Raw genomic sequence first — 14129 nt, 5'->3', positions numbered from 1 at the left:
AGATGCGTCTCAAATCTGAAAGTCAATACAGAATCTGACTGTTATATCTCCACAGGGAGATCACTCCACAAAATAAGGGCATGATTAGAGAAGGCTCTATGGCCCACAGACGTTTTACTCATCCTGGGGACACAAAGTAGTCTTGCACCCTGAGAACGCAGAGCTTGGGCTGATACCTAGGGTTTTATTAGGTCAGCTAAGTAGGGAGGTGCTCGTCCATGAATAATTTTATAGGTTAATAGCAGAACCTTAAAATCTGTTCTCACTTATGTATGTATGTATGTATGTATGTATGTGTGTGTGACTTGATTTTCATGAGCAGAAACAAATTATGCACTGAACTGAGGGCATACAGTAGTGTTCAGAATAATAGTAGTGTTATGTGACTAAAAAGATTAATCCAGGTTCTGAGTATATTTCTTATTCATACATGGGAAACAAGGTACCAAGTAGATTCTCACAAATCCAACAAGACCAAGCATTCGTGATATGCACACTCTTAAGGCTATGAAATTGGTCTATTAGTAAAAAAAAACTAGAAAAGGGGGTGTTCACAATAATAGTAGCATCTGCTGTTGATGCTACAAACTCAAAACTATTATGTTCAAACTGCTTTTTTAGCAATCCTGTGAATCACTAAACTAGTATTTAGTTGTATAACCACAGTTTTTCATGATTTCTTCACATCTGCGAGGCATTAATTTTGTTGGTTTGGAACCAAGATTTTGCTCCTTTACTAGTGTGCTTGGGGTCATTGTCTTGTTGAAACACCCATTTCAAGGGCATGTCCTCTTCAGCATAAGGCAACATGACCTCTTCAAGTATTTTGACATATCCAAACTGATCCATGATACCTGGTATGCGATATATAGGCCCAACACCATAGTAGGAGAAACATGCCCATATCATGATGCTTGCACCACCATGCTTCACTGTCTTCATTGTGAACTGTGGCTTGAATTCAGAGTTTGGGGGTTGTCTCACAGCTGTCTGCCCAAAAAGAACAATTTTACTCTCATCAGTCCACAAAATATTCCTCCATTTCTCTTTAGGCCAGTTCTTTGGCAAATTGTAACCTCTTCTGCACAGTCTTTTATTTAACAGAGGGACTTTGCGGGGGATTCTTGCAAATAAATTAGCTTCACACAGGCGTCTTCTGACTGTCACAGCACTTACAGGTAGCTCCAGACTGTCTTTGATCGTCCTGGAGCTGATCAGTGGGTGAGCCTTTGCCATTCTGGTTATTCTTCTATCCATTTTGATGGTTGTTTTCCGTTTTCTTCCATGCGCCTCTGGTTTTTTTTTTTTTGTCGATTTTAAAGCATTGGAGATCATTGTAGATGAACAGCCTATAATGTTTTTGCACCTGCGTATAAGTTTTCCCCTCTCCATTCAACTTTTTAATCAAACTACGCTGTTCTTCTGAACAATGTCTTGAACGTCCCATTTTCCTCAGGCTTTCAAAGAGAAAAGCATGTTCAACAGGTGCTGGCTTCATCCTTAAATAGGGGACACCTGATTCACACCTGTTTGTTCCACAAAATTGACAAACTCACTGACTGAATGCCACACTACTATTATTGTGAACACCCCCTTTTCTACTTTTTTTTTACTAATAGCCCAATTTCATAGCCTTAAGAGTGTGCATATCAGGAATGCTTGGTCTTGTTGGATTTGTGAGAATCTATTGAATCTACTGGTACCTTGTTTCCCATGTAAGAATAAGAAATATACTCAAAACCTGGATTAATCTTTTTAGTCACATAGCACTATTATTCTGAAGACTACTGTATGTACCATTTTTATAAAAGTATTCTAAGCAACCCACATACACATTTTCATATGGGTGATTCTTTAACTACGGGCACTATTGGCCTTGTAAAGGTAATTTCCACCACACCATTACCTTACAATATAAAGCGCCTTGGGGCAACTGTTTGTTGTGATTTGGCGCTATATACATGTGCTCTGATGTCACTGTTTATCTCCATAGAAACTACCCAAACAGTCTTTCATACAAACTGTTTAAAGGGACATTACAGTGTTGTGGTGGAAATTACGGCAATAGTGTGGGACAACTACATTTTGTTTAAAAAAAATCACAACAGTTGTATGACATTGAATACCCCAATTATGTTTTGATTATTTTACTGATATTTTATTCAGAGATATTTTAAAACATTAGAAAAAAACGTTTCTTTACCATTCATTTTTATCATTGAAGATCAAAAGTCTGGGTGTGGGACAAGCACAAAACAGCAATATTTGCATATAATGATGCTGAAAAAAGGTGAAAAAGCCATCATAGAGTACTAGAACAAAGTTCTTAACACACTTTGTATGTATGTACATACTCTTGCTTGCCTCTACTGGTGGTTGGGTCTCACTGCGTATTGTATCACTTCCTGTTCGGAGCACAGCGGTGTTTTGCTGTATCTGTTAGCTGTTTAATCTACGCAGTTATATTTATCTAGATAACTAGATAACGATTTGTTTCACAGTGTAATCTTCACGTACCTTAACTAAAGCACTCCCTCTGCTGAATCACCACTAAATTATTTACACATTATTCACTTTTGTGTGTTTTTAGGAATCCGCTAGCTTAGCGCAGCTACTAGCTCTTAGCCGATTTAGCATGGCAGCTTCTTCTGTCTCTCCCCCACTTTTCTGCTCTGGGTGTGAAATGTTTAGTTATTCCTCGGCCTCCTTTAGCAGTAATGGTACTTGTAATAAGTGTAGCTTATTCGTAGCTTTGGAGGCCAGGCTGGGCGAATTGGAGACTTGGCTCCGCACCGTGGAAAATTCTACAGCTAGCCAGGCCTCTGTAGTTGGTGCGGACCAAGGTAGCTTAGCCGCCGTTAGTTCCCTTCCAGCAGATCCCGAGCAGCCGGGAAAGCAGGCCGACTGGGTGACTGTGAGGAGGAAGCGTAGCCCTAAACAGAAGCCCCGTGTACACCACCAACCCGTTCACATTTCTAACCGTTTTCCCCACTCGGCGACACACCCACCGAGGATCAAACTCTGGTTATTGGTGACTCTGTTTTGAGAAATGTGAAGTTAGCAACACCAGCAACCATAGTCAATTGTCTTCCGGGGGCCAGAGCAGGCGACATTGAAGGAAATTTGAAACTGCTGGCTAAGGCTAAGCGTAAATTTGGTAAGATTGTAATTCAAGTCGGCAGTAATGACACCCGGTTACGCCAATCGGAGGTCACTAAAATTAACATTGAATCGGTGTGTAACTTCGCAAAAACAATGTCGGACTCTGTAGTTTTTTCTGGGCCCCTCCCCAATCGGACCGGGAGTGACATGTTTAGCTGCATGTACTCCTTGAATTGCTGGCTGTCTGAGTGGTGTCCAAAAAATGAGGTGGGCTTCATAGATAATTGGCAAAGCTTCTGGGTAAAACCTGGTCTTGTTAGGAGAGACGGCATCCATCCCACTTTGGATGGAGCAGCTCTCATTTCTAGAAATCTGGCCAATTTTCTTAAATCCTTCAAACTGTGACTATCCAGGGTTGGGACCAGGAAGCAGAGTTGTAGTCTTACACACCTCTCTGCAGCTTCTCTCCCCCTGCCATCCCCTCATTACCCCATCCCCGTAGAGACGGTGCCTGCTCCCAGACCACCAATAACCAGTAAAAATCTATTTAAGCATAAAAATTCAAAAAGAAAAAATAATATAGCACCTTCAACTGCACCACAGACTAAAACAGTTAAATGTGGTCTATTAAACATTAGGTCTCTCTCTTCTAAGTCCCTGTTAGTAAATGATATAATAATTGATCAACATATTGATTTATTCTGCCTTACAGAAACCTGGTTACAGCAGGATGAATATGTTAGTTTAAATGAGTCAACACCCCCGAGTCACACTAACTGCCAGAACACTCGTAGCACGGCCCGAGGCGGAGGATTAGCAGCAATCTTCCATTCCAGCTTATTAATTAATCCAAAACCCAGACAGAGCTTTAATTCATTTGAAAGCTTGACTCTTAGTCTTGTCCATCCAAATTGGAAGTCCCAAAAACCAGTTTTATTTGTTATTATCTATCGTCCACCTGGTCGTTACTGTGAGTTTCTCTGTGAATTTTCAGACCTTTTGTCTGACTTAGTGCTTAGCTCAGATAAGATAATTATAGTGGGCGATTTTAACATCCACACAGATGCTGAGAATGACAGCCTCAACACTGCATTTAATCTATTATTAGACTCAACTGGCTTTGCTCAAAATGTAAATGAGTCCACCCACCACTTTAATCATATCTTAGATCTTGTTCTGACTTATGATATGGAAATTGAAGACTTAACAGTATTCCCTGAAAACTCCCTTCTGTCTGATCATTTCTTAATAACATTTACATTTACTCTGATGGACTACCCAGCAGTGGGGAATAAGTTTCATTACACTAGAAGTCTTTCAGAAAGCGCTGTAACTAGGTTTAAGGATATGATTCCTTCTTTATGTTTTCTAATGCCATATACCAACACAGTGCAGAGTAGCTACCTAAACTCTGTAAGTGAGATAGAGTATCTCGTCAATAGTTTTACATCCTCATTGAAGACAACTTTGGATGCTGTAGCTGCTCTGAAAAAGAGAGCTTTAAATCAGAAGTACCTGACTCCGTGGTATAACTCACAAACTCGCAGCTTAAAGCAGATAACCCGTACGTTGGAGAGGAAATGGCATCTCACTAATTTAGAAGATCTTCATTTAGCCTGGAAAAAGAGTCTGTTGCTCTATAAAAAAGCCCTCCGTAAAGCTAGGACATCTTACTACTCATCACTAATTGAAGAAAATAAGAACAACCCCAGGTTTCTTTTCAACACTGTAGCCAGGCTGACAAAGACTCAGAGCTCTATTGAGCCGAGTATTCCTTTAACTTTAACTAGTAATGACTTCATGACTTTCTTTGCTAATAAAATTTTAACTATTAGAGAAAAAATTACTCATAACCATCCCAAAGATGTATCGTTATCTTTGGCTGCTTTCAGTGATGCCGGTATTTGGTTAGACTCTTTCTCTCAGATTGTTCTGTCTGAGTTATTTTCATTAGTTACTTCCTCCAAACCATCAACATGTCTATTAGACCCCATTCCTACCAGGCTGCTCAAGGAAGCCCTACCATTAATTAATGCTTCGATCTTAAATATGATCAATCTATCTTTATTAGTTGGCTATGTACCACAGGCTTTTAAGGTGGCAGTAATTAAACCATTACTTAAAAAGCCATCACTTGACCCAGCTATCTTAGGCCAATCTCCAACCTTCCTTTTCTCTCAAAAATTCTTTAAAGGGTAGTTGTAAAACTAACTGACTAACTAAAACTAACGGCTAACTGATCATCTGCAGAGGAATGGTCTATTTGAAGAGTTTCAGTCAGGTTTTAGAATTCATCATAGTACAGAAACAGCATTAGTGAAGGTTACAAATGATCTTCTTATGGCCTCAGACAGTGGACTCATCTCTGTGCTTGCTCTGTTAGACCTCAGTGCTGCTTTTGATACTGTTGACCATAACATTTTATTACAGAGATTAGAGCATGCCATAGGTATTAAAGGCACTGCGCTGCGGTGGTTTGAATCATATTTATCTAATAGATTACAATTTGTTCATGTAAATGGGGAATCTTCTTCACAGACTAAGGTTAATTATGGAGTTCCACAAGGTTCTGTGCTAGGACCAATTTTATTCACTTTATACATGTTTCCCTTAGGCAGTATTATTAGATGGCATTGCTTAAATTTTCATTGTTACGCAGATGATACCCAGCTTTATCTATCCATGAAGCCAGAGGACACACACCAATTAGCTAAACTGCAGGATTTTCTTACAGACAAATACATGGATGACCTCTAATTTCCTGCTTTTAAACTCAGATAAAACTGAAGTTATTGTACTTGGCCCCACAAATCTTAGAAACATGGTGTCTAACCAGATCCTTACTCTGGATGGCATTACCCTGACCTCTAGTAATACTGTGAGAAATCTTGGAGTCATTTTTGATCAGGATATGTCATTCAATGCACATATTAAACAAATATGTAGAACTGCTTTTTTGCATTTGCGCAATATCTCTAAAATTAGAAAGGTCTTGTCTCAGAGTGATGCTGAAAAACTAATTCATGCTTTTATTTCTTCTAGGCTGGAATATTGTAATTCATTATTATCAGGTTGTCCTAAAAGTTCCCTGAAAAGCCTTCAGTTAATTCAAAATGCTGCAGCTAGAGTACTGACAGGGACTAAAAGGAGAGAGCATATCTCACCCATATTGGCCTCTCTTCATTGGCTTCCTGTTAATTCTACAATAGAATTTAAAACTCTTCTTCTTACTTATAAGGTTTTGAATAATCAGGTCCCATCTTATCTTAGGGACCTCATAGTACCATATCACCCCAATAGAGCGCTTCGCTCTCAGACTGCAGGCTTACTTGTAGTTCCTAGGGTTTGTAAGAGTAGAATGGGATGCAGAGCCTTCAGCTTTCAGGCTCCTCTCCTGTGGAACCAGCTCCCAATTCAGATCAGGGAGACAGACACCCTCTCTACTTTTAAGATTAGGCTTAAAACTTTCCTTTTTGCTAAAGCTTATAGTTAGGGCTGGATCAGGTGACCCTGAACCATCCCTTAGTTATGCTGCTATAGACTTAGACTGCTGGGGGGTTCCCATGATGCACTGAGTGTTTCTTTCTCTTTTTGCTCTGTATGCACCACTCTGCATTTAATCATTAGTGATTGATCTCTGCTCCCCTCCACAGCATGTCTTTTTCCTGGTTCTCTCCGTCAGCCCCAACCAGTCCCAGCAGAAGACTGCCCCTCCCTGAGCCTGGTTCTGCTGGAGGTTTCTTCCTGTTTAAAGGGAGTTTTTCCTTCCCACTGTTGCCAAGTGCTTGCTCACAGGGGGTCGTTTTGACCGTTGGTTTTTCCGTAATTATTGTATGGCCTTGCCTTACAATATAAAGCGCCTTGGGGCAACTGTTTGTTGTGATTTGGCGTTATATAAATAAAATTGATTTGATTTGACTTTCATTGTAAAGATAACTATAAAAGTGTGAAATTTCCCCTTTTTCTGTTTTTCATACAATCAATCAATCAATCAATCAATTTTTTTATATAGCACCAAATCACAACTATAAGCTTTAGCAAAAACGAAAGTTTTAAGCCTAATCTTAAAAGTAGAGAGGGTGTCTGTCTCTCTGATCTGAATTGGGAGCTGGTTCCACAGGAGAGGAGCCTGAAAGCTGAAGGCTCTGCCTCCCATTCTACTCTTACAAACCCTAGGAACTACAAGTAAGCCTGCAGTCTGAGAGCGAAGCGCTCTATTGGGGTGATATGGTACTACGAGGTCCCTAAGATAAGATGGGACCTGATTATTCAAAACCTTATAAGTAAGAAGAAGAATTTTAAATTCTATTCTAGAATTAAGAGGAAGCCAATGAAGAGAGGCCAATATGGGTGAGATATGCTCTCTCCTTCTAGTCCCCGTCAGTACTCTAGCTGCAGCATTTTGAATTAACTGAAGGCTTTTTAGGGAACTTTTAGGACAACCTGATAATAATGAATTACAATAGTCCAGCCTAGAGGAAATAAATGCATGAATTAGTTTTTCAGCATCACTCTGAGACAAGACCTTTCTGATTTTAGAGATATTGCGTAAATGCAAAAAAGCAGTCCTACATATTTGTTTAATATGCACTTTGAATGACATATCCTAATCAAAAATGACTCCAAGATTTCTCACAGTATTACTAGAGGTCAGGGTAATGCCATCCAGAGTAAGGATCTGGTTAGACACCATGTTTCTAAGATTTGTGGGGCCAAGTACAATAACTTCAGTTTTATCTGAGTTTAAAAGCAGGAAATTAGAGGTCATCCATGTCTTTATGTCTGTAAGACAATCCTGCAGTTTAGCTAATTGGTGTGTGTCCTCTGGCTTCATGGATAGATAAAGCTGGGTATCATCTGCGTAACAATGAAAATTTAAGCAATACCGTCTAATAATACTGCCTAAGGGAAGCATGTATAAAGTGAATAAAATTGGTCCTAGCACAGAACCTTGTGGAACTCCATAATTAACTTTAGTCTGTGAAGAAGATTCCCCATTTACATGAACAAATTGTAATCTATTAGACAAATATGATTCAAACCACCGCAGCGCAGTGCCTTTAATACCTATGGCATGCTCTAATCTCTGTAATAAAATTTTATGGTCAACAGTATCAAAAGCAGCACTGAGGTCTAATAGAACAAGCACAGAGATGAGTCCACTGTCCGAGGCCATAAGAAGATCATTTGTAACCTTCACTAATGCTGTTTCTGTACTATGATGAATTCTAAAACCTGACTGAAACTCTTCAAATAGACCATTCCTCTGCAGATGATCAGTTAGCTGTTTAACAACTACCCTTTCAAGAATTTTTGAGAGAAAAGGAAGGTTGGAGATTGGCCTATAATTAGCTAAGATAGCTGGGTCAAGTGATGGCTTTTTAAGTAATGGTTTAATTACTGCCACCTTAAAAGCCTGTGGTACATAGCCAACTAACAAAGATAGATTGATCATATTTAAGATCGAAGCATTAAATAATGGTAGGGCTTCCTTGAGCAGCCTGGTAGGAATGGGGTCTAATAAACATGTTGATGGTTTGGATGAAGTAACTAATGAAAATAACTCAGACAGAACAATCGGAGAGAAAGAGTCTAACCAAATACCGGCATCACTGAAAGCAGCCAAAGATAACGATACGGTCTTTGGGATGGTTATGAGTAATTTTTTCTCTAATAGTTAAAATTTTGTTAGCAAAGAAAGTCATGAAGTCATTACTAGTTAAAGTTAATGGAATACTCAGCTCAATAGAGCTCTGACTCTTTGTCAGCCTGGCTACAGTGCTGAAAAGAAACCTGGGGTTGTTCTTATTTTCTTCAATTAGTGATGAGTAGAAAGATGTCCTAGCTTTACGGAGGGCTTTTTTATAGAGCAACAGACTCTTTTTCCAGGCTAAGTGAAGATCTTCTAAATTAGTGAGACGCCATTTCCTCTCCAACTTACGGGTTATCTGCTTTAAGCTACGAGTTTGTGAGTTATACCACGGAGTCAGGCACTTCTGATTTAAAGCTCTCTTTTTCAGAGGAGCTACAGCATCCAAAGTTGTCTTCAATGAGGATGTAAAACTATTGACGAGATACTCTATCTCCCTTACAGAGTTTAGGTAGCTACTCTGCACTGTGTTGGTATATGGCATTAGAGAACATAAAGAAGGAATCATATCCTTAAACCTAGTTACAGCGCTTTCTGAAAGACTTCTAGTGTAATGAAACTTATTCCCCACTGCTGGGTAGTCCATCAGAGTAAATGTAAATGTTATTAAGAAATGATCAGACAGAAGGGAGTTTTCAGGGAATACTGTTAAGTCTTCTATTTCCATACCATAAGTCAGAACAAGATCTAAGATATGATTAAAGTGGTGGGTGGACTCATTTACTTTTTGAGCAAAGCCAATAGAGTCTAATAATAGATTAAATGCAGTGTTGAGGCTGTCATTCTCAGCATCTGTGTGGATGTTAAAATCGCCCACTATAATTATCTTATCTGAGCTAAGCACTAAGTCAGACAAAAGGTCTGAAAATTCACAGAGAAACTCACAGTAACGACCAGGTGGACGATAGATAATAACAAATAAAACTGGTTTTTGGGACTTCCAATTTGGATGGACAAGACTAAGAGTCAAGCTTTCAAATGAATTAAAGCTCTGTCTGGGTTTTTGATTAATTAATAAGCTGGAATGGAAGATTGCTGCTAATCCTCCGCCCCGGCCCGTGCTACAAGCATTCTGACAGTTAGTGTGACTCGGGGGTGTTGACTCATTTAAACTAACATATTCATCCTGCTGTAACCAGGTTTCTGTAAGGCAGAATAAATCAATATGTTGATCAATTATTATATAATTTACCAACAGGGACTTAGAAGAGAGAGACCTAATGTTTAATAGACCACATTTAACTGTTTTAGTCTGTGGTGCAGTTGAAGGTGCTATATTATTTTTTCTGTTTGAATTTTTATGCTTAAATAGATTTTTGCTGGTTATTGGTAGTCTGGGAGCAGGCACCGTCTCTACGGGGATGGGGTAATGAGGGGATGGCAGGGGGAGAGAAGCTGCAGAGAGGTGTGTAAGACTACAACTCTGCTTCCTGGTCCCAACCCTGGATAGTCACGGTTTGGAGGATTTAAGAAAATTGGCCAGATTTCTAGAAATGAGAGCTGCTCCATCCAAAGTGGGATGGATGCCGTCTCTCCTAACAAGACCAGGTTTTCCCCAGAAGCTTTGCCAATTATCTATGAAGCCCACCTCATTTTTTGGACACCACTCAGACAGCCAGCAATTCAAGGAGAACATGCGGCTAAACATGTCACTCCCGGTCTGATTGGGGAGGGGCCCAGAGAAAACTACAGAGTCCGACATTGTTTTTGCAAAGTTACACACCGATTTCATGTTAATTTTAGTGACCTCCGATTGGCGTAACCGGGTGTCATTACTGCCGACGTGAATTACAATCTTACCAAATTTACGCTTAGCCTTAGCCAGCAGTTTCAAATTTCCTTCAATGTCTCCTGCTCTGGCCCCCGGAAGACAATTGACTATGGTTGCTGGTGTCGCTAACTTCACATTTCGCAAAACAGAGTCGCCAATAACCAGAGTTTGATCCTTGGTGGGTGTGTCGTCGAGTGGGGAAAAACGGTTAGAGATGTGAACGGGTTGGCGGTGTACACGGGGCTTCTGTTTAGGGCTACGCTTCCTCCTCACAGTCACCCAGTCAGCCTGCTTTCCCAGCTGCTCGGGATCTGCCGGGAGGGAACTAACGGCGGCTAAGCTACCTTGGTCCGCACCGACTACAGGGGCCTGGCTAGCTGTAGAATTTTCCACGGTGCGGAGCCGAGTCTCAATCACAATATGATCAAAGGACATAATAAGTGCCCGTAGTCTAAGAATCACCCATATAAAATGCAAATAGATTAAGTATTCTGCTTTTATCTTCTAATAGTTACAGGAAAATGTAACTGCTCTGTTTGTAACAAAGGCCTGTACAGTTGTAAGAATTTAATGCGCAGAATCCAATAGACTGAAGTGGTTGAAAGACTGCAAAACCTTGTCACCGTTATCTGAGTGAGAAGCCCTTCACTCACATGTGCATGTATAGATATTCTGACTCAAGCGAGGAAAACAAGCCACTTATCATGGAAATTGCCCTTTCATCTTTCAGGAGGGAATCACTTCTGCAGCGACTAATCAACAACAAAAAAAATAGATAATCCAACTGCAGCATCGACTTTCGGCAAAATGTTCCCTCTGCGCTTGGTGAACCTCGGCTCGAATGTGTCGTTTCCTATGTTCAATATTACCTCTGAATGAGATGGATGCTCAGATTGAATTTGGTTCAGCAACTAAATTCATCTGCCGTTTCATTATTTAGTTCACTGTGAAACTGCCGCTCCTGAAACTGTGGGACTTTTTTTGGGTACAAGCTGCAGAGAAAGACTTAATTCTTTCTGCTGCGTGACTGATGCAGATGGCGTTCCTCCGCCGCTGAGGGCCACTGAGTTGAAGCTAAGCTATTCCCCCTCCGCGCGATAACTTATAAGCTCCGTGCTGCGGAATGGCGTGTGAAATATGGACACCACCTCTGCCACGTTTCGACTCAGCAGCCAGTCAATTGACCTCAAAGGCCACTTAAGATTTGAGCGTGTAATATTTCATCTGATTGAGTTTGCATTAAAGCACCACTTTTCTGTCCGCCTCTTCATTTATTAGAACCAGACCTCCTGAACTGATCCTTGATATCGTGTCTTGTCAGAGCTGGAATGCTGAGTTATATCTCTGATTTACACCTTTTTATGTTTTCATCTTGGTGATTCTCACACTTTTGCACTTTTGTTTAAATGAGATTTAAAAGCACTGTTAACACAAATCTCTCTGAATTCACAAAGATAACAACACCTTCCTACATTTGGATGCGTCTTCATTAGAATTTCTTTGATATCGGACTCTGTTGGTGTGTGACTGCAAAGACACATCAAGAGGCGGCGTGTAATCGGATGTGACACAGACAAGGTAGCAACGACTAAAAGGATTTGTGGGTGTGTGTGTGTGGGGGGGGGGTCACAGTAATGCAATAAGATGATGGAGACTTAAAAGACAAACAATTGTCTTTGAGTGGGTGCTAATGCTGCTTCTGCGAGAAGTACTTTCAGCCGAAGTGATGCAAAATGAAAGAAAACATGGAATAAATGATATGCGCAGTTTCGCGTTTTACTCAGGATGTCTGAGAGCCCACTGGCTAAACAAAACTTAATTAAGTTCGGAGTAAACCTCATTATTGCCTCATTACATTTAATTGACCTCATAGAGACCCGTTAACGGGAACGCTGGAGAGGATGCCTGGATACAGTCCGAGGCATTAAGAGGTTATGTTAAACGCAGTGAAGCAGTCAATGGAAAGCACATTAGAATTTTTTTTATTATTCTGTGCACATCATCGCGCATGGAGACAACTTCCTCTGCTCATTTTGTTGCGCAGGTTCAATCATATTAACTAATAATTTCTACAATGTAAGAGCTTCAGTCATAAAATCCTGCTATTAAAGACCAGCTGAAGAACCTAATAAGTTTCATCAAGGTGGGTTTTTTTTTTGTCACCAAGCTATCCTAAAAGAAAAGGACATGAACAGATTTCAGTTGTATTTTTAGAGAGGCGGGCCTTGAATAAAAGAAGACATTCGGCTTCTTCATTGTTTTTATATGATGTCATAAGGCAAGAACTGTTATAGCTTAAAGGTAAAACTGACTCACAATTAAAAAGAGAAAAGTCATGTCAGGTGACATCATGAGGCAAGAATGTTAGACTAGAGATCAAAGGGCAAACCATCTCACAATTTAAAATGTATATCAAAGGAATATGTCATACGTCAAGCATAATAGATAAGAGATCAAAGGGCAAACTATTTCACAAAGGTAAATGGGCTAAAAATGACTGACATCATAAGGCAAGACTATTAGACTAGAGATCAAAGGTAAAACCATCTCACAATGTAAAATGAATATCAAAGGAACATACGTCGAGCATAATAGTTAAGAGATCAAAGGGCAAACTGTTACAAAGGAAAAAAGAGTATAGGAAAATGTCAGGTTTTTTTTGGCAAGAATAGTATCAAGGAAGAGATCAAAGGTCAAACCCTCTTGCAATTGAAAACGTCATATGGTGTGGTAAGTCAAGAACATTACAAAGAAAAATAACATATCAGATGATGTCATAAGGCAAGTATTTTAGCATTCAAAATCAATGGAAAAAGAAAAAAGGAGCGTCACATGATGTAACATGACAGATCAAACTAATAAGAAGAAGAACAAACTTTTATATAGCACTGTTCACAGATAAAAATCACAAAGTGCTTCACAAAAGGTAAACAAAATATACACCCATGTTAAAAAGCAGTGTTTAAGAGAACAATCAACGAAAAGCTTGACTAATCAAAAATATCTTCAGCTGCCTTTTAAAAGAATCAACAGACGGTCACACGAAGGGATGGAGGGAGATTATTCCATAGTTTAGGAGCCACAGCTTGAAAGGATGAGTCTCCTCTGGTTTTAAAGCGGGTCTTCGGGACTGTGAGGAGGTTCTGGTCCGAGGACCGAAGTGAGCGACCGGAGGTGTATGTAACACATGTGGGGGCCTGACCACGCAAGGCTCTAAAAGTCAAAACCAAAACTTTTAAATCAATACAAAATTTGGAGGAGCTGGGGGAGGTGTGTGTGGATCGGGAGGTCTGGGCGGCTTTGCTTGAGCTGCTGCCCCCGCGACCCGACTCCGGATAAAGTGGAAGAAAATGGATGGATGTTAAAACAAGTAAAAAGCAAGCTGCAATAATAACTCTCTCAATGAAATAAAAGAGATGGAAAATGTCAGACAAAAAAGAAAAAAGAAGACTGTAGGACTTTTGATGGAGGTATGCCTGCTCAAATTTCCATTCTAGTATTTCTTACCTTCAAATGGGCATTTTCTGAAGCAGGCCTTTGAATGTAGCCAGAGATTAATCATCGCTCAAGCTGGAATGCTCTTCTCTGATGAAGACACTTGTAGAC

The sequence above is a fragment of the Thalassophryne amazonica genome, chromosome 12, assembly GCF_902500255.1.
Source record: "Thalassophryne amazonica chromosome 12, fThaAma1.1, whole genome shotgun sequence".
Lineage (NCBI taxonomy): Eukaryota > Metazoa > Chordata > Actinopteri > Batrachoidiformes > Batrachoididae > Thalassophryne > Thalassophryne amazonica.
Note: the sequence above shows the minus strand (reverse complement) of the source record.